Source organism: Pteropus alecto, unplaced genomic scaffold (genome assembly GCF_000325575.1).
Source record: "Pteropus alecto unplaced genomic scaffold, ASM32557v1 scaffold120, whole genome shotgun sequence".
Classification (NCBI taxonomy): domain Eukaryota; kingdom Metazoa; phylum Chordata; class Mammalia; order Chiroptera; family Pteropodidae; genus Pteropus; species Pteropus alecto.
Window position 1 is genome coordinate 1,529,758 of NW_006430061.1, and position 20,031 is coordinate 1,549,788.

At 33.6% G+C, this 20,031-nt stretch overlaps 1 protein-coding gene across 3 annotated transcripts in view; it reads left to right on the plus strand.

Moving 5' to 3' along the window:
* Positions 1-20,031, plus strand: part of SOX6 (SRY-box 6) — a 394,559-nt gene that overhangs the window by 254,469 nt on the left and 120,059 nt on the right. The gene's annotated exons all lie outside the window — the stretch shown is intronic.

A 20,031-nucleotide genomic window follows, 5' to 3' on the forward strand; every position in this document is an offset into this window, starting at 1 on the left:
GGAGAACATGTAATGGAGAACACATACAAACACATAGACATCCCCCATTCCACCTGCCAAGATTCTGAAATGCTCTCCAAAAGGAGGTGTGTCTCTTTAAGAGAGCACTGAACTAGTTTAAAATGATCAAATTTAAAAATCAGTGGATACTGTTTACTATGTGCTAAGCAGTTTACATCATTTTCTCTTCAAAACAACCTTGTGAGATAGGTATTATTATACCTCTTTTAATGAGGAAAAAACTAAAGTTAAACAATTTGTGACATTACTGACTCCGACCTAGATCTTTTAACTTAAAATTCACGTATTCCAAGGCTTATTCTACCATAACTTAACTACCTCTGAATGAAATAATGCAGTGTTCACTATTTTTGTTGTTGTTGAAATAGTGTTTTAAAAAGTAACTGAAATCTATGGACTCCTGCTTCTTCGATCTATATACTAGTACATGCCATCTTGAGAGATCAGTTCCTGGGACCAAGGAATTGGGCTTCTCGAGTTTGCAGTACTTGGTGAATTTGGATGTCCTTGTGGTATAAATTGCTTTTCTTTAGAAAAGCAGGTGGAACAAGGCTGTCATTTTAACAAGTTAGTGTAAATGAAACAAAACAAAACAAACAAAACAAAACAAAACAAAAACCAGGCAACCTGATAATTTAGGAGGACTACAGTTTGAGCTCAGTCTTTCCAATGGAAGCCTTTTTCTTTTCCTTTTCCCCAGGAATGTTGTTAATATTCTTTACTCCCAAAGGAAAGCCCTTATCGTTTTGGAAAGCGCACACGCTGCAGAAGATACACGTTTGAATTCTTGCTCTGTCACTTACTAGCGATGGTGTTGGGTAATTTACTTTATCTTTCTTAATTTTAGTTATCTCATCTATAAAATGGATAATGAATGACTACTTCACAGAACAGTTTAAAAGTTTCTCAGTTTTGAAATTTTTTTTTCCTGCTTCATTGATGTGTATATTATATGTAATAAAATTTAAGTGTTTGATAAATTCTGGAAATTACATTCAGCCATATATAATTTTTTTTGTCTTGAAAAATTTCCTCATGTCCCTTTTGCACTCAGATCCTCTCGAGACACCCGGATCCATTTCACTGATCTGCATTCTGTCACTATAATTTCACCTTTTCTAGAATTTCATATAAATGGAATTATACAGTTCATACCATTTTATGTCCAATTTCTTTTATTTAGCATGATTTTTTTTCAATTCTTTCATGTTACTGGGTCTATCAATATTTAATTCCTTTATATTGCTAAGTCGTATTCCACAGAATGGGTATATCATGATTTGTTTAGCCATCCTCCAGTTAATAGACACGGGATTGATTTCAGTTGATATTGGCTATTATGAATAATGTTTCAAGTCTTTTTAAGACATATGTTTTCATTTTTATTGTGTATATATCTGAGTGGATTGATTGCTGAACTGTATGGAAATTGTATGTTTAATTTTATAAGAAATTGGCTGCATCATTTTTAATTCCCACCAATGATATATGAGAGTTCTAGTTGCTCTGTATCCTCATCATCACTTGGTATTATTAATCTTTAAAATTTTAACCATTCTAATGGGTTTTAGGGGTATGTCATTGTGGTTTTGATATTCATTTGTCTGATGACTGGTGATGTCGAGAGTCATCTTCTGTACTTATTGGCCATTTATATATTTTTGTGTGTAAATTATCTATTAGCTACTATTTATTAACTTGTTTATCTCATTTATTGAATTGTAGCAGTCTTTTTTTTTTAATACTCTGGATAGAAAATCCCTTATTTTCTTTTGCAAATATTTTCTCTCAGTTTGTGGCTTGCTTTTTTGTCTCTTTAACTGTTACTTTCAATGAGCAAGGTTTATAATTTGGGTGACATTTTATCGTTTTTTTCTTTGCTGGTTCATGTTTTTGTGTTCTGTTATAAGAATATTTGCTTAATTTAATGTTATGAAGATTTTCTCCTATGTTTTCTTCTAAAACTTTTCTAGTTTTAGCTCGTATGTTTATATCTTAATCTATTTTTAGTTAATTTTTGTGTTTGGTCTCAGGTAAAGGTGTAGGCTTAGGTCAGATAAAGGTTCTCCATACTGATATCCATTTCTAGCAAAATCTGTTTAAAAGACTATCCTTTCCCTCATTGAATTACCTTGGCATCATTGTGAAAATCAAATATGGATTTAGTTCTGAATTCTCTCTTCTGTTTCACAGATTTATACGTCTATCCTTACACCAATACCGCCCAGAATTTATTACTGTAGTATTTTAATAGTCTTAACATCTTACTATAGCTGTCCAATTTTGTTGTTCTTTTTAAAAATTATTTTGGTTATTTTTTCCCACATAAATTTTAGAATCAGTTTGACATTGTGTTCAGAATGTTTTTCTGGGATTTTGATTGGGATTGTGTTGAATCTATAGATTAGTTTGGGGGGAATGACCACCTTAACAATAATGAATATTCCATTATATGAATGTGGTATATTTCTCCATTTTTTTCTGGTATTTTAAAATTGCTTTTTGCCTTGTTTTATAGCTTTCAGGGTAGAGGCCCTGTATACTTGGTTACATTTTTCTAAGTGTTTTTTTTTTTTTATGCTAATGGTAAATGGAGTTATTAAAATTTTCTTTTTTCTAGTTGTTTATTCTAGTATGTCTATCATATAGAAAGGCAACTGATTTTTATTATTGACCTTGTATGTTATGACTTTGCTTAATTTACTTATTAGTTCTGGTAACTTTTTTTTTTAAAGATTTCTTAAGATTTTCTATGGGCATGATCATGTTTTCTGCGGCTAAAAACAATTTCATTACTTTCTTTCCAAACTGTGTGCATTTTAAAATTTTTCCTTTGCTTCTGCACTGGCTAAGAAATCCAGTACAGTATTGAATAGAAGTGCTGAGAGTAGACATTCTTGTCTGTTCTAGGTCTTAGGTAGAAAGCATGGAGACTTTCACCAGTGATTATAACGCGGGCTATAGGTTTTTCAAATATACCTTTAATCAGATTGAGGAAGTTCCTGTCTATTAAAGTTTGCTGAAAGTTTTTATCTTGAATGGGTGTTAAATTTTTTCAAATGCTTTTTCTGCATCTATTGAAATAATCACTTTTTTGCTACTTTATTCTCTTATTATAATGAATTATATTTATTGATTTTCAAATGTTAAACCAACCTTGCATCCCCAAAATAAACTCCACTTGGTCATGATTTATTATCCTTTTTATATACAGTTGCATTCTATTTAGCCACTCTGCTTTTATGCTTTTTAAAACCAGTACCCTGACCTTCAGCAAAATAGCTCAATTTTATTTTGCTAAAAGCTGTCTTTGTGTTCTGTATATTGCAAGGAATATGAGAAGTTATGATTCTATTGCAGAGGAGTTCATGGTCTCCTACATTAAAACAATAAGAATAATACCTGGTTGATTCTAATGTATGTCACAGGCATACAAAATTGGGGCTGGACAGTGGAGGAAAAAGAAGAAGAGAGGCAATAATCAGAGTCACTGTGTGTAAATGTTGCCAGAATGTCTTTGTAGAAGAATTGAAATTTGCCTTCATCCTCTGTCACATGATGTAGATTTATGTTTAAGAAAAAAAAAAATTTAGACTAAAGTTAGAAACAGAAACGGTATGTTTGTATTTAGGTTCTACCTTAAAGGAGACAGAGAGACAACTAGAAAGGAAAAATGAAAATTTCTGAACTGGGCGTTAGGCGATCTAGTTCTAATCTTAGCTGATTTTGGCTAGTTATGTCACCATGGGCATGTCATATCATCTCTGTGTGCCTCAGTTTATGCCTCTATATAGTTGTGGTTAGGCCTGAACAGTTGTTCTGGACAAAGAAGGAAAAAGCACATGTATATCTGAAAAAGCTCACCAGAGCACCTTGTCCAGGTCAAAATCACTGAATTACATAGTCTCCAAATCTTTTTCCATCCCTGAAAATCTGATTTTATGATTTTGTGAAATCAATAAACTTGGAGACTAAAGACCTTGTTTTTAACTTTGGCTTAGCCCTCAAGTTTTGTGACTTTGACAAGTCACTTTTCCTCTCTAGACTTCATTATAATTTAAAATAAAGTATTGAAAGAATGGTTTTCTAAAGCCATTCTAGTTCTAAAAGGTTGTGTCCTAAAGTGTAGTAAACCTATTTATATTATACATGTGTATATTTATCAAATTTCTTAATATTGTAGTGAGATAAATAACTGTGGCTCTGTCTTTTGTGTGAATGCATTTGGCATTCTTAAGAATCATGGGAAATAAAAATCCAAGGCTCACATTATTAAACTCCTTTCTAATTTTTTAATGGGAAATGTAAATTCTTGAGCATATATTGAAATGCTAGCTTTCTGTAGTATTTGCCCCCAAGTTGTAATGCAAAAATCCAAAACTTCTACATGTTTTTCTAGGATGTAGTTTTTCTTTATTATTTACAGTCTGTTGTAAGAAAGCTTCAAGGGATACAGGGCATTAGAGCACCACATCTTTAACTAGCTAGGGCATTATACATGATTTGAGTCCCCAATATTTTTTAACAGTAAGGTTTGTTTATTAAAGAAACCCCATGCTGTGACTGAATCAGTCTAATAGAAGCCAAGTTTGAACTTGAACATTCAAATGTATACCCATATATCTTGGGCATATATCATATATAATGATGTGGGGTCTAGACATCTTTCTGGGTTTGTTTATGTCTGTTATGGATTCTCCTCATTATCCATGCTGTTTGAGGGAGACCCCATGGATTCAGCTAGTTTATTGCATACTTTCTATATTTTAAGACTAACTCAGAGTTCCAAGTGGCACATATGTTCCAAGTTGGAAGATTATTTTCTCACTTTCCTGTTTTATGATAATGATTAAGGAAAAATTTTAAAAAGTTTTAGGAAATGGTGACATGTTTGAGAGTGGCTAACCATAATCCTATTGGCCATGTTTCAAATACAGTTTTATAATCTTTATGTTTACTATGCTATTCTTCCTAAAAAATTTTGACAAGTGTGAGTTATAGCATCTGTTTTCTTATTTTTAAAACCATATTGTGTACCATCTGTTGTTTCATTTTATTGATCATAAGTTTTAGGATTTAGTAAAGGTAGATAAAGACTTTAGTTCTTACTAACTTTGCAGTTTATGTATGTACAGTGTACTCAGAATGCTAGTTAAAGTTGAGTAAGTGCACCTTAAGAATAGATTTTAGATATAAAACAATAATTTTTTATTTGTAGTTCCTATTGCTAAATTGGAGCAAGTAGTGTACGGTCGCTTAACTAGCAGCTTTCATTGTTGCTGTTGTTAAAACCTCCCCCTTTGACATTTATTTTATAAAATTAGGTATCTCTGTTCAACTCCTTAATTTTAAAGAAACTACTATTTATATTATTTATAAGTTGAAAAGCTATTTTTTGATCAAGTGAAATAAAAGAATCAAATAACATTATAAAAATTTGCAATCAATATTGAAGAGGATGAATTGTCATTAAAATTTATTATTGTGGGTATTTTTTTTGAGGGGGTGATATAGCACTTTCTATAAATATTCATCTTGTTCTTAAACCTGGAGATATTCAGTGATTAGGTGATTTTATGCCTGTTTATGCTGGAAGGAACAAAAGAAACTTTAAAAACTGAAAGCATAAACATAATTGAACCACCCACTTAAAAGAGAAATTGGAATAGATGTTTTTCAGGGGAGAACATGCTTTCTGTGTAAAAGGGGCTAGTGTAACAAGAAGTCATCTATTCTTGATTTCTTTAGACAGCTAGAGCTTTGTGCCTTGTCTAGTTTCTGTGTTTTAAGAGCTTGTTCTGTGTAGCAGAAATAATACAATAAATGGGTTTAACCACATTTGTCTCAGCTAGACAGTCTGCTTTGTCAGAGATTGCTGGTACAACATAAACAAATTATGTGTTTGTAGTGCTTTTCAATGAAAGCCTATCTAACAGAGCTGAGATTGTATTTCAGCAGCTGTAGATTTAATCTCCTACCTGTCAGTTAAAACAGGCATTTCCTGAACCAGATAAAGACTGGTTGTAGAGAAGGGAAGCAGTCACAGCTGGACAAAGACCTATTGTTATTGGCTGATAATTTCTATGTAGATTCAACTCCTTATTCTACCATGGAAACTACAATCCTAGTGTACTTTTAAAGGAGCTAATCTGACCTTTTTTAATAGTTAAATATAGTTAAATTAAAAAGTTAATGAGAATCAATGCTGGGCTTGGTGTCATTCATATTCGGGAATTGTCATGTGGAAGTAAAAATAAATGTCTATAGTTTTGATCGTCATGATTCTAGATCATTGTGGATCTGCTAATAGGGTAATGGAAAATGCCTGTTCACCAATTTGTAACTACATTTTTAGGAATGCAAGAGTTAGTGCAAACAAAAGTCAAAAATTAAGTCTATGACTAGAACTTTACCATGTGAGGAACATATCATGGGACATATCTTTTTCTTTCTTTTTCCTTTTTTGGAGAGGTGGTGGAAGTGGGTATTTTCTTTCTCTCTTTGTCTCTCTTACCCATAGAAATTTACAAGTTTAAGTTGAACTTACTCAAAATTTGTGGAGTTGGTTTGGAGAAAATATCTCTCTCTACAATTGGTTAAGTTATTATAATATTATTCTGAGTCCCCTGTCTCCCAAGTCATGATTGGCGGATGGTAGGCCACACTGATAGACTGGTCTTTGCATTTATACTAACTTGATCAGCAACCTAAATCCACAGCTTTTCACTTGTCAGCTTAAATTATAATTTAAAGTAGTTCATGAGTTCTCAAGTTTAACAATGGATATAAGCATCTTCATTTAATTAAAATTTTTATAATTACAAGTTAAAGTTTTTATAGCAGTTTTCATTTTGCGAGGATTTACATCTATCATTTACATCTATCATTTTATCTTTACAAAATATTTGTAAGGTAAGTGTAACACTGGGGTTTGGAGTTTACATCTGTTGAAGTGCGAAGGGCAGAGTAGGCAGTAATCAGGTCAAAATTGTCGATAATAAAGACAGTACTATTTTTTTTTAAAGTGCACAATATCCTTTCTTGCCTGCTTGCTTCCTCCTCTTCCTTCTTTACTTTCTTTATCTTTCCTTTAATATTTTTCTTTTCTCTCCTCTCATGTCTCTTTTCATTTATCTTCTCTTATCATCATGTCTCTTTTCAAAAACTATTGTAATTAGGACAAACCTAATACTACCTTTTTTTTGGTGGTGGTACAGAAAAATGGCTAAAATTTTGTATTGTGCTTACCTTTAAGACACGAGTGCTCCTCTTTCTTCTTTATTTGCTTACCATTAAGAATTGTCATTAAGGGCTATGTAATATTGTATTTTAGATGGAGTATGACAAAAAAAATTAATATGTTAAAGTAGAGGATAAAGTAGTATTAGAATATCTGAGTAGAATTTCTTACTTTAAGAACATGTGGGAAATTCAATGTATTAATTTTCTACTTTGAATTCTGGTTATTTTTTTCTATTGGCCTAAGTGGACCAGCATATCTTTCTATTTCTTTTTGGGCTTGAGTTGCTATTCTTTTTCAGCTGCGATTGCATGAGTTATTCCTAATTAGTTTTTTAAATAATTAATTTATTTTTATTTATTTTTCAAGAAATTAATTTATTTTCTAATTACAGATGACATACATTATTATATTAGTTTCAGGTATACAGCATAGTGATTAGACATTTCTATACCTCATGAAGTGATCACCATGATAGGTCTAGTAATCATCTGTCTCTGTCTTAAATAATGCTACTGACCTATTGTTCTTTGTAACAGCAAAGAGTTTTATGAGAGGTGAATTGCTGCAGCATATGACTCCATATTGGAAATTCCAATTTCATTTGGCAAATATGACATTAGTCTCAACTAACAAAAAAAAGCAAGAAAAGTTTAATTTAACCAAGGTTTTAGCCAGTTTGTATATATTAAATTTTCTACTTTTCTGATCTTTAGTAACAGTTAATTTTTTTTTCCCATAGGTAAGTTGGCAGGTAGCTTGAATTATTTTAAATATTCCTATTTTTCTCACACAGAGACTGAATTATGGATTTACATTTTTCATTTCTGTCAGTAAGCTTCTCTGCTTTCTAATATTTTATTAAAAGACATAATATTTGGGGGAAAGAATTGCACTGATGCAGCAGATTAGAAATTAGATTTTAATATCTTGTACTCTTCTCCCTTATAGACATAAAAGAGTACCAGTGTTTGAAAGGATTGTAGTTTTTTGCCTCATCTGGAATCACTGGACAGGTTATGTTTTAGTCAGTTAATCAATCAGTCAGATAATTACTTTTTGTCCTTCATATTTAGAGACACTTTCCTAGTAGTGTGTTAAGAAGCTATCTGCAATGAAAACCATTAAATAATTCAACACAGTATGTACAATGTAAATTTTGATGGGGAAATCTTTGTACTTGGGGAAGTTTTAGGGAGGGATTAAATTTGAGCTGAACCTTGAAGGGCAGATTAGGTTCGGGAAGGCAAAAAAGAGAAGAAAGATTATTCCGTATGGTGAGAAAAGTGGGATGAAGAAAGACTTAGAAACTATTGAAAGCAAGAGTAGAAAAATGATAAAGGGTAGTAGAAAACGAGGCTTGACGGAGTATGTTAAAAATATCTTGGGGAGTGATTTCACTGCCAGCCTAGGCTAGGAAGTTTGGGTCTTATTTTGGTGGGGACATTTCTTTATGTGTCTAAATTATTTAATATGAACATAGTACTAAATAAAAATATAAAAATAAAGAAAATTACTCTTTTAAAATCAACACGTTAGCTTATCCTTATGATTATCTTCAGTGTTGAACATTCATGTGCCTTTTAGTTGGGGATAGCAAGTATAGAAGGGTGTATGTGTGAATGAGAAAGTGTGCATATGTGTAAGTAAGTGTGCATGCTGAGGATGGAGCAGGAGTTGTAGGTGACATTCCAAAATGACATTAAAATTGTGTGCCATTGACTTTTTGCTCTAAAAATACTAGAATGTGATAAAGAGTGAAAACCTGAAGGCTATTTGATTTGTGGCTATAGTCACTATTTATGCCTTTACTCATTACTCAGTTCTTATAAATATCACTTTAATTTACCTCTCTGCAAAACACCCCAACCCCTAACTCCAAATCACATGTATAGGTACCATCTTTCATTGATACTTCCAGGGTGGGTCCGTTTGCCATAATTGAACCCTAGATGTCAGTTGCTTAGATAGACATCTTAAGTTCTGTTTAGAACTCCCACAGTATGATGTTTCTCAAGCCTTCTAGCTTAGATGAAACTGCTTCTGTTCTCCACGAAGCTGATGCTTAAATATTTTTCTTCATTTATTCTATATTGTATTATCAGCTCAGTGTGACATGACAAACATTTTTTTAAAATTATTATGTTGGAAAACCGTATTCTTGGCTCTTCCTATGAGAACAGCTTATTATTTCTGTCAGTAAGGATTATAATTGAAGATGAAATTATTAAAGTAATTTAGAGGCATCTCTGAATTATACTATAGAAGAATTTCAACAGATGTACTAGGAGAGCTCAGTCATTAAAAAATATCTTCAAATAAATTAATAAAGTCAATTTGTGTATTTTCATACCAACTAGTAGATTTCAAAGTTAGACTATAGAATGCCAAAAGATCACTATGATGAAATGTCTTGGAGGAGATGTATAATTCCATTGCCTCAATTTGAGGACTGTAAATGATGAAAATACTTTAAATTGATTCAGAAGATTTAAAAAATCATCAGGATTTTTGTAGCTTAGTTTTTAAACAACATAGACTGAAAGTTCTTTAATGTATTTATGTAACAAATATTTGTTGAGTCCCTATTCTATGTAAGAGAGACTTTTACTAAGCCCGGAGGAGATACAAAGTCCCTGCCTTTAAGTTGCTTGTGCATAATTTTAACGAGACCTGTATTCTAAGATGTAAACCTGCATTTCTGAAGGAGGAATTTAATAATTGAACTCTGGTCATTGCTAACAGAATAAGCTTGTATAAAATACTTCAGGGGTAAAAGCCAGATTGCCTTTATTACAGGTCAAAAGTTTATGAAAGGTTTATATTGAATTTGGTTGTTACAAAGAAAGGAATGCTACGTTCTTCACAAATGTTACCATATTTATACAACATTTATACAAAATTTAAAAAAATGAATTTTCATCTTGGCAAAACACTTTGATAATTGTATACTTAATGGGGTTTTCATTTGAGAACAACAATCATTAGTCTCTAATATGTTTCATACTTCTATGGAAATAAGACAGCGTAGAAGAAGAAACATTCATCTTCACTAGTCTTTGGAAATATCTAAAGTAATTGACTAGCTCAGTCTTCTGTGATGGCCTGGTGACCACTAACTGTGACTATTTGCATAATAGTCAACTCTTCACTTCTGTAGTGATAACTGTTTGTATCTGATTAAAATTAGGACTGTTTTAGTTCTCTTGACTTTTCCAGAAGTTGCAAAAATTGAGATTTGCTGTTCTGCTTTAACCAAACAAATGCACACATGGGGATAACAATATGCTGAGTTTATGCAGATTTTACAGCACGAATCTGAATAAAATACCCACTAATAGATCCTTAAGGAGTAATAAACACACATGAATTTTCCTTAGTTGCACTTTAAAGTGATTTTAACATACTACTAGACCTTAACAATAATATTTAATTGACAAGATTATGCATTTGTATGGATTGAAAAGGTGGTAGATATCTAATTCCAAATGAATCATAAATTTTACTTTTGCATAACATGTTTTATTAATTTCTTTATGGCCAGGATAGTCTACTTCCCTCCTGGTGAGAGTTTCTTAAAACATAGTAAGATAATTTAAACACACTTAATTAACATTTATCATTCATTTTATTAAGTAATCTGATTTTTGTCCTCATAAATACTCTAAAAATTTTGGGAAGTTATAGGCCATAAGATTATGGAAAGACACTTAATGGAATTTTTGTTGTAATTTAGTTTTCTTTTTTAAGCAAATCTTTTCTTTATTGACCCTATCCCAAAGTAAGCTGACAAACCGGATGATTTATAGTACTATGTAAGTGAAGAAAAACCTAATCCAACTACCTGATAAAATAAAGCTATGGACTTCTCTAAGCCTAAGGTATCTTTATATTACTATGCTTAGCATGGTACCAAGCAAATAGTGCTAGGTGCTCAATAAATGTCTATCGAATATTTGAATGAAGGCAGGCACTATTGACTTTCCTCATGGAGTCACTGGTTTCTTGGGAGCCTAAGAGGTCATTTTATATATGTGGAGCTTTTTATTTCAGGGAGTAAGAGGACAAATAAGTAAGAGATACTAGGAAGTACAATTATGTTAGTGCTAAATCCATGTTCTTTTTTTGAAAATTCAATATTTAAACATGTACAAATGAATGAGAGATAAAATAATGATATTTGATTACTAATGATTCTGGTAAATTAATGAGATATTTGCCCATTTTAGAAAATGCAAATAGAAAAAAAAAGAAAATGCCAATAGAGTGGATGTATACAGTATGCTGAGAATATAAAAAGAGGAGTTAATACAAAGGTCAGCATTGGCTAACGTTTCTCTCTGAATATATATACCTAAAGAAGATTTTTAAAATATGTGCTATTGACCTTATAGATGAAGTCATCGTGCTCTTACTCTGGATGATTGTTTCTCTCCTGTGTGACCAAGGAAGGGAGCTAGAAAGTACTAGACTATGAAGTGGATTGAAGGAGCTATCTTAAAGACCAACCTAATAAAGAGAATTGCTTTTGTTTCCATGTATTATACTCTTAGTAGTGAAAGTAGGGATATAGTGAAGCTAGGGACAAGATGTGTCTTTTCCATTTCCCTTGTGAATATTTTAGATTTTCTATTAAATATGTAATAATGCAAATTAGTAAAGATAAGTGAACTACTGGGATTATTTTCTTTTTCTTTAAATTAATTTTTCATTAAAGTACAATATACATACAGAAAAATGTATCATACATGCAAAGTTAGCTCTTCATTAATGTTCAAACTAAAATGTATGACTTTGAAAGATAAATACCTGAGTTTTTAAAGAATGCCTTTAAACTGTAATATTTTAAGTTTGTTCTACCTTTTCAGGATTTTTCTTGCCCCTTTAACGAGGATTTTGAAAAGAGTGATGGCAATAGTATACAAGTTCTAGAAAGAAATTGCGTTATAATAAAGGTGAATGGTAACAATGGTGTTTGTACATTAACCTTGAGTGAGGGGTGGAAGAGTAAGTGAGTAGGAGAGTGGGGTGGGGAATCCTGCCGTAAACAAACAAACAAACAAACAAAAACAAAGTAACATCCTCTTCTGGATGCAGCGACATTATTTTTACAATGTGTGTCTATCAGATGTCGGTGAGAAACATCTGGGAAGATAGTACTCCGTGTTCTCAAATAATTTAGAAAATTTGTGTCCCAGAATTGCTTCTTTTAAAATTTTACTTTATTTTCTTGCTAGAGCTATCTAGACTCTCTACAAAGAAGGTTTTGCTATCTTCCATTAGCTGTAGCCAGCCAGAGTTTTGCTAAATAAGACAAATGAAAAGCAAACGTGATATCAAGATGTATTTAAGTCATTCTTAAATTCTCTCCTGGAATGAGAACAACTAAGTTCTATACCTTTTGCAGTTGCATTAACGATACTGCCCCATGGAAACTGGTGCTCAGAAAACGAGTTCTTAGGTCTTAGATGGTTCTCACATTCCTCAGTTGACACAAAATTCCTACTATGTTCTTAGCCCTATGATAAAGGAAGTGGGGTATATGGAAATATAAATGGCACAAGCCATTCAGGATGCTTTACTTGGGGAGAGAAAATTAATGATTTGAAACAATTAGTGAATGTTCAGCTAACACATATATATAATCTTCTTTGTGTACTTCAGACTATCGTCAACCAAGAGAAGTTCGATATGTTGACCATTGCAGTATGCTTTCTAGGGGTCTTAACATTTTAGACAGATTTTAACAACAACAAAAAAGATTTGAAACTAAAAAGGTTTCTGTTAAAGGAACTAATTTATCCTTTCAAATGAGACCCTTTTCTTCCTAACTCTCCAGCATTAACTTAGGTCCATAGGGTTCTGCATGCATTTTTTTGGCAGTAAGAAGACACCTCCCTGACCTTGATGGCTTTTCATGTAAGATTTCTGGGGACTTTATCTTTTTCACTTTAGGCACCGCAGTTTTTACAGTGGTAATACTTTATGCAGATGACTCAGTTATTCTTTGCAATAAAGAATGTGGCCATTAAGAAAATTCCCCTCACCTCCCCACTCTTTCTGTCTGTATGCCCCACCTCTTCCTCTCTGATCACTTTTTTTCACTCTATTTTCTATCTTTTTTTTCCCTTTCTCGGTCATGATTTACAAACATAGGATACTTTCCTTCCAACGGATTAAAGACACTTTCTCCAATTAAACCACGTGAGGAAAGATTTGCTAGCAATAAAGCATTAAAAAATCTTCACTTGCTCTCTGTCTTTAACTGAAAAATAGACATTAATATTCTCATGATTTTCAATACAAATTCTTATTTCCCATCACTAAAAAAGTCAAATAATCTTCATGAAAGAGAAAATGAGCCCCCCTGGGTGTCACTCTGTTTGCACATTAGCATGTAGCCAGGTCTCTGCCAAGTTGCTCTCTGACTGACTGCTGCAGATGCTCTTTCTCAAGTATTCTGAGTCATATCTTTAGTGCAAGTCTTCAGGGACAAACAATAGCACCTGTTCCTCACAAGATATCAGGCCAGTTAGCCCATTCATGTATCTTTAATGAAGCTCTGGGGCAGATGGCAAAAAATGGCATCATCAACAACTTAGCACAGAGAAAACAAAGGGGATAAGTGTTGATGCAACAATGCTGTTTTACGAATCGGAAAAGACAGAACCTAAGTGTTTCACATGCATCTGTTGCTGTCTTGACTGTCTGAACTATGTAAGGAACACTTGAGCAATTAAAATTTCCAGGCGTGTACCCTATTTGATCAAGAATGTGTTTCCCACCCTCTCCAAGAGGGAACCGATTTGGTGAGGGATTGTGGAAGTTTAGAATTAATAGTGTGTCTTTCATGACACACTGACTGAGCTTCACCTACGATGGGTTCCTGATTTCTCATTAGTCATTCAAATTACATATTTAGTCAGTTTGTGCTGACTTCCAAAGCAACAAAAATAATGCAATTTCATACTCAGAAATATATTTTTGGCCACATCAAGTTTTACTCTGTTATTAACAAAAGCAGCTTTACCTCTTTACCTATAAGATAATTAAAGCATCTCTGAATTTGTGCTAAGGAAAAGCTACACTTTCAAGAAAAAAAGAAGCTATTTGAAATTTTGTTAACTTCTTGGAAAAGACATGTGGAGGCTGGTCATTCTGTGATGGAGTGAGGGGAATTCTATTATTTTTTATTCTTTAGTAAAATGTTTCTGGATGTTGCTGTTTCCAATGTGACTGCTTTTCCTGGCATGTCACCAGATGGGAAAATAAGATGATAGGAAAGAAAAGGAAAGACAGTGGGGCTTTTCTCTATCTTCAGAAATCTTTATCTGCCGTAAGCACTGACAGTCCAGTGAACTTAATTCGCGATTTCCATAGGAAGAAAATATTTTGTATGCTTATGTGATTCTTATGTGGCCGCCAAGCCCTCTTTCCTTATCTCTCCCCATTATCTTGCTTTGCTTTCCATTTCTGTCCCACTTTCAACCAATAATCTTCTAGTAAGTACAACGAATGGAAAACTATGAAAGGGGGAAATTGTTGTTTAATTCATGCTTTCCACTTAGACTACAACCATGCACTGCTGAATGACTGGCATATGTTCTGAGAAATGCCTTGTTAGTTGATGTCGTTGTGCGAGCATTGTAGAATGTACTTACCCAAACCTAGATGGTATAGCCCACTACTGTAATTGTATGTATTACACTTTTATATGGCTGGCAGTGCAGATTTGTTTACACCAGCATCACCACAAAAGCGAATAATGCATCGTGCTAGACGTTACAGTGGCTACCATGTCATTAGGTGATAGGAAATTTTTGGTTCTATTATAATGTTAAGGGGCCACTGTTGTATATGTGGTCTGTCATTGACCGAAACGTCATTGTGCAGTGCATGACAGTATGTGCACTGGGTCATACTGATGAGCTTTCTATAAAAGGTGGTAGTTGGATGTTTTCATAGACCTCCATTATCCTTGCTAATTTTTAAGACACATAATTTCTTGAAAGTAGTATCACTCTGAGGAAATTAGAATAAGGTTGTTGACTTGTACCAATGTCAGTACCCCAGTTTTGATATTGTACTCTAGTGTTTCAAAATGCTACCATTGGAGGCAACCGAGCAAAGGGTATAGGGGATCTCTGTGTATTATTACAACTGCATGTACATTTACAGTTATGGTTATAAAACTTTCAGTCAAATAATTATCACAAAGAATTATATTCTTTACCTCATATAGATCTGTTTAGCAAAAGACAACTTTATGTTTAATATCAGATGGTACTTTAAAAGTATAGACTTTGAGCCTGGTTCACTGGGACTTGAATACCGGCTTTACCACTTTTTAATTGACCAAGTTACTTAACCTCTCATGGTTTTGTCTTTCTCATTAAATGAATGAGAATAATAATAGTAAGAGTAAGTATGCCATAGAGTTTAGAGCATGTAAATCACTTTTCCAGTGCTTGATATATCAGAAACACTGGAAAATATTAGCTACTGTTATCATCATCATCATCATCATTCTTATTAATTCTGTAATTAGAACTAGAAAGGAACTGTACATCATCTTTTCTCAGCCTCGATTCTGATTGGCTACTGGATATTTTGTCTTGTGTTTAATAAAGGGCACTTTGAATTTGCAATCTTTTTATTTAAAATAAGCTAAGGACAGTTTTATCATTTGGAGCTAAATGATCATTGCTAATGAATGAATTGTAGCAAATTATTGGAATTAATGACAGTAGATTTGAGATCAAATTGTTCTGCGTACAAAATTAGAGAAGAAACTGAAACTGAACAACATAATATCTGTACTCCAGAGTCATCTGCAACAATACACCTCTGAAATATAAAATTACTTTTAGTTGCAGACCTCCAGATTTTCTCCAGCAACAGAGTATATACATGTGATTTCCGTTTTTTCTATCACTAAAGTCCATGTCATGTAATGGGAAACGCACTGAATAGGGCAATTAGCAGTTCTGGACTTTAGATCCAGCTCTGTCATAGGCAGTGTGACCTCAGGCTTATATCTTTTACCTCCTCTAGCCACCTGTTCCCCTACGTGTAAATTGGGAGTTTGATTTAGATTAGTGATTCTCAAAGAATGGTCCCTGGACTAGCAGCACCAGCTTCACCCAGGGACTTGTTAGAAAAGTACATTCTCAAGCCCCCACTTCAGAGCTACCAGTCCAGAGACTCTGAGAGCAGGGTAGAGCAATCTCTGTTTTAACCCTCCTCCAGATTCTGATGCACCCTAAAGCTTGAGCATCACTGTTCTGAAGTACAGTCTAAATTTTAGATAGCTAGACCCAACCCCCAGAGTTTCCGATTCATAGGTCTGGGATAGAGCCTGATGATTTGCTTTTTTAAAGTTTTTAGGTGTTGCTGATGCCGCCAGTCAGGGACCACACTGAGATCTAGTAGGTTAGATCAGCTCTAAACGCCATTCTACCTCTATGAGTCTGCCATTACCATTGCTTTTACTATTCTGTCCCTTCATTTTTACTTTGACCCTCAACTTGATGAAACTGCCTCTGAGTTAACAGCATTGAAAGTATCTGACATATCCTACTTTGTGGAGGGTAATGGACAGAAAAATAAAGCTTTCCTAAATTCTTACAGCATATATTAATATGAAACACCTACAGTTTTTTGGCATTAAAAATGACCCTAGATGGTTTACTTAGTTATCCCATGTACTTAACTAGCTACAAAGAAAGTATCTTCAGGCACCAAGATTCAAGAATTAAGGTCTGATACCTAATTGCCATTGTTCTCTTGATCTGAAGAGCTCGAGCACCAATGTAAAAATAAAATTATGTTACATTAGAAGATGCTGCTTAATGAATAACACTAAAAAATCCAAATTACATCTTCATGATCCTTGTAATCCCACCTCTTCTTTTTCATGGTTTTCTAGATACTTGGGATGGGATAATGTTCTGTGAGGCATGATATCTGCTAAGAACATGACAAGCCTCTGCCTGCCAAACCTAATTATTTAGTTGGCTCATGTTTTCTTTTCTGAACTAGAGTTGTGAGTAAGATCTATTGCTTCTTGTTTTATCAGTAAAGCGATAATTTTCTAGTACTGAATATTCAAACAATATGAAAAAAAGAGCAAGAATCTAACATTTATTGAGTGCCTATTATGTGCCAGTCACTGTGCCACAAGTGTTACTTTTCTCGTCTGTTTAATCCTCACAGTAACTTTGTAAGGTAATATCATTAGTTTTGGTTTTTACATGAGGGAATAGACTCAGAAAGGTTCAGTAAGTGTTCAGGATCACACAGCTAATGGAGCGACAGTGTTTAGATTTAAGCTCATATTTGTTTGACAACGAAACCTTTGTAGGCAGAGTAGATTCTGATTAAATGTGTGTTGAATAAATAAAGGAATGATTATATCATATTATCTTTCTAGTGTTGGCTTTTAAACAATCAAGAATTATAAAGTTGAAAAGGCTCTTTAGGTTGTTGTCTAATCAGGTTTTTAATTATGTATATCCTTCAAAGATGTTTTTAATTTTACTAACTTATTTAACCCAACATATCTAAAATATTATCATTTCAACATGTAATCAATACCATTATTATTAATGAAAAAGTTTACATTCTGTTTTTTTGCTCTGTCTTTGAAATCCAGTGTATATTTTATACATTTACAGCACATCTCAATTTGGACTAGTCATAGTTCAAGTACTCAGTAGCCACTTGTGACTAGTGGCCTCTGTACTGACAGCACAGATCTAGTTAAGCCTCTTGTTGCTATAGATAAGGAAACTGAGGCCCTGGGATGAGAGGTGAATTACATCAAGATTCCAGCTTCAGAGGCAGGGTTAAAGCCTAGTATTTGCAACACTCTTTTAGTCGTACCAAGAATTCTTAACATACATGTGTACAGCCCTTACTTGACTACCTCCAAGGAAATGGCACACGTGACCTCTTTAATCAGAGTGATTGTTGAATAACTCATTATTTGTAACTGCTCAGACTTAATCTGGTTTTTCTTCCATGTAACATTCCTTCACATGTTTGAAGATAACCTGTGTCTTCTCTATCTCAAGCTCACTAGCCCCACTTTATTCAGCAACTTCTCAAGATCCATAGCACATAATAAGTATTTGTTAAAATGAAAGAAGGAAATAATAAATAAACATGACACCTAGACTTCTCACTTTCTTGTTTTCCTTCTTTGAGGGTGAAGCATCTGTGCTATGTTCTAGATACATGCTAGGACCATATTTCTAGAAGGAAATGAAGTGGTTTCCTTTGATATACTCTTGCACTGAAACAGTAGTCGCCTACAAAAAAATATTGTGTTTTATTTTCTGAAATAGAACAGTGCCCTCATCTTTGACATCTCAGATTTGCATCAGGTCACAACAAGCTAGAGTTGAACAGCAAACCTAGTGCATTTCTTCAGGGTTAAAGGCAAGACTTGGGCACTAGGGGATCAGCTCCAATTTAAGCAGGCTAAGTTTGTACTCTAATGTACAAAACTTGGGCTTACCTCAGCTAAAATGGAAGAAATAGCTGCCCAAAGCTAGTTTCTTTCACGCCCCGCTGGCAAGGTAGTAATTGCACAAAGACCTTTTTATTATAAGTTGATTTTCCTGAGAAATGAATTCAGAAAAATACTGTAAAGTGTTTATTTTTTGCTTGCCCTTTATTAACCCACATCTTAGGGCTTTCCCTAGAGAAAAACTGTTAGTAAATGAAACCTCTCAGACCCACACAGAAGCATTTTGCACCATGTCCCTGGCTGCGGAGGGAACAGGGACAGGAACAGGGACGGGACACTGCAAGTTGGTGCCATTTAAACAGGTCATCAGCCAGTATATGGAATTTTGCCTAAAGAGAAGAATTTAGGAATTTAAATAGGGAAAGCGATTGGGGTTGGTAGAATTACTGGTAAAGATCTGTATCTTAAATGGGAAATAATGTAGCCCTTTTATACTGGTAAAGAGGCCAAAGACCCAGGTTGAACTTAAAGATCGTTTCTGTTAATACATCTAGTTTTGATCTCTAAATAACAAAAGTCCTATAGTTCAACCTATAAAATCATGCCCTAGAAGCCGGGGCAAAACCTTCCTGTGATGCTCTTCTGGAATCAGGGCAGCATGCATAGAGTAAAGGGAGCTAGGAAATTAAAATGTGATTTTCACAGACATGATTCTGTCATAGCTCTTATTTTTTTTTATATGGAATACAAATACTGATATAGAGTGAAGATTTTCTATTTTGCATTTTTGTGCTCTTTGATACATTTATTGAGGTCAAATGAAATTTGATATAGTAGGATTTATTATGAAATGCTCTCTGAATACAACTCCATAATTACTGAGCTACATGGTAGTGCATAAAGCTGTAAAACTGCTTAGCCAGACAAGCAATTTATATGTTACATCGAGGTGTGTATGGCAAAGAATATTAGTTTAATTGGGAGCCAAGATGTAGTAACCTTAAATCTGAAGAGCTATATGTTTAACATAATGCAGTGAGGCTTTGAAATAAGATACCTAAACTGGGTAGCTACAGTGTTCGGAATATATAACAGTTAGACATTATTTTCTGACCAAGGATACTAAATACTATTTTCAAAATAAAACACAGAATGCAAAGCAGGTGAAAGGGCAAAACCTTTTAACATTGTACGTGTAAGAAGTAAACATTTCTCCTAGTTCTTGGTTTAAAAAAAAAGAGAAAAATAAAAGGAAAACAGTCAAGATAAAAGGAAACCGTTAATTACAATTCAGTGA